Here is a 2,520-nt window from a genome sequence, read left to right on the forward strand (position 1 = left end):
AAATAAATTTTGGAGGCCAGAATCCTTGTTCCATATTGTCTCAGTTGGGAGGCAGACTTATGGAGATGAGAGATTCATGAAGGATTGATTTTATGATCACCACCTGCAGAAAGGAAGTGGCAGGGAGGGGAGGAGAGGGCAGGGAAGCAGGTTAAGGGAGACGTGGGCAGTGATGCTGCCTCCATGGACTTCACCAGGGATTATGAAGTCGGGATTGATGTTCAGAGCTTCTTTGGCTGAGTTTTCACCCTTCATGAGCTTGGGAAGGGCCTAACCTTGACTGAAGTAGCTGTTCTGCTGAGGATGACAGCTGAGGGCGTGCTGTCTACAGAAGTTTATGTCTGAAGGGACCTTCGGAAAGCACCATAGTGCCACCTAATGTCCTGATCCTGGTATTTCCTCACCCTGCGGAGTTCTATGAAAGAAATGTTAGAGAAACAAAATTTAAGCATGGAAGGGGAAGAGATGTGTTACTTCTAAGATTTTTTTTTTTTTGTATTTGAAAGGACAGTAAGGACAACTGCTAAATTTAGATCTAAAAAAAGATTCATTTGTTCTTTAACTCACACTTTCAATCATTCCAGTAGTGCAGGATTTCTCAGCCTTAGCATTGTTGACGCACTGAACTGAATTCTTGGTTGTGGGACCGTCCTGAACTTTGTAGGATGTTTTTGCAGCATCTGCGGCCCCTACCCATTAGATGGCAACGGCATCCCCTGTACTCCAGCTGCGATGATCAAATATGCTAACTGAAAGAAGACAGGTACAAAGGGCTCTTTGTATTACATGATTAATCTATGTGGGGTTTCCAGAAAAGACAAAACAGAGCAGCAGGTTCTCCCTGAGGCTGGCAGTAACAGTAGGAATTGACTGAGAATTGGTACAGGGAACTTTTTGAGGAGACAAAATTGCCAAATGTCTCCTGTAGCCTTCAAAGTATCCCTGGCTGAGAACTAGTGCACTGGTGTCACTGAATGTCTTTCTGTCCCATATTCTGTTCTGAATGCTTGGGCATGCAAACATTTGACCAGTCCTTCAATGTGAAGGTCAAAGGAAAAAAGCTGATGGGCAAATTCAAGATGATGTGTGAAGTGTGTGTGTGTGTGTGTGTGTGTGTGTGTGTGTGTATTTGGTTGTCTTGGAGAAAAAGAGAAAGAATTAAGGAAAACTTCCCAGAGGGTGTGACCCTACATAAAGACTTGGAGGGCAGGCAGGATCAACTGACGATATCGTAGCCAGGGCTGTCATGGAGTACCGCTGACTGGGTAGCTTATAAACAATAGAAATGTACTTCTTGCAGCTCTGGAGGTTGAAAACTCCAAGATCAAGGGGCTAGCAGATCCTGTGTCTGGGGAGGGCTTACTCCTGCTTCATGGCTGTCCTTTCACTGTCATTTCACATGGCCCTTCTCACAGGCGCTTATCCCATTCATGAGGGCTCCACTCTCACGATCTGATCATTTCCTAGAGGCTCACCTGGTAACACCAGCACCTGGGGGTTTGGATTCCAACATATGAATTCTGGAGAGATGCAAACATCAGTCTATGGGAGAGAGAGAGAGAGAGAGAGAGAGGGAGAGAGAACAGGTGGAAATTTTATCTAGGCCCAGCAACCAGGTGAAAAAGCCCATTGTGAGGACCAGAGCTGGTGTAATGGTTATGTTGCTGGACTCCCACATGGATGACTGCAGTTTGAGTCCTAGACCTGGTGGCTAGAAACTCATGCCAAACTCGTGTGCATGCCAAAATCTTGAGAATAGAGGAGAAGGGATTGTGGCATGGCCATCACCCCTGGAAGATGATTTCTTGCTTTCTGTCTCTCCAGTGAGCATATGCACCATATAGCCAAAATCTCTTTTAAAAAAAAAAGAAAAAAGAAAAAAGCTCATTGTTTGGAATCTCAGAAACTAAGAGAAGTTCTCTTTGGCTGAAGGATTTGGAAGAGGGTAGTGAAAGGAGATGAAGCTGGAGCCATGACAAGCAAAGGCTAAGTCATGTGGAAAGTTTCACTGTCTTCTTGAATGACCTTAAGTTTAGTGTGATTTTAAAAACATGTTTTATAGAAGAGAAGCAATTCCATTGCCTGAGTATTCAGAAGTGCTTCCTATTGTGTAGGAAAACATTCAGGAACTTAGTAATTTAGGGAGCCATTTACTCGTGAAGACTCAAATATTTATTTTTCACCTAGCAAACACATATAGCACTTACTGCATGTCTACCACTGAGGAGACAAAATTGCCAAATGTCTCCTAAGTGGTTTATAACTAATCGTACCCCAAGGTAGGTACTCCTTTTTGTTTGCAGCTTTATTTATGTACCATAAAATCCACCCATTGTTAAGTGTACCACTCAGTGATTTTTAATATATTTATACAGTTGTGTAGCCGTCAGCACAGTCTTAAAGCACTTCTTTCATCTCTAAAACTTCCCTTGTGCCAATTTGCAGTTATTCCTACCCCTGTCCCTAGGAAATCACTTATCTTCTTTTATCTTCATTGAGTTTTATTTTCTAGGACCTTTA

Source organism: Tupaia chinensis, unplaced genomic scaffold, assembly GCF_000334495.1.
Source record: "Tupaia chinensis unplaced genomic scaffold, TupChi_1.0 Scaffold000637_1, whole genome shotgun sequence".
NCBI classification, from domain to species: domain Eukaryota; kingdom Metazoa; phylum Chordata; class Mammalia; order Scandentia; family Tupaiidae; genus Tupaia; species Tupaia belangeri.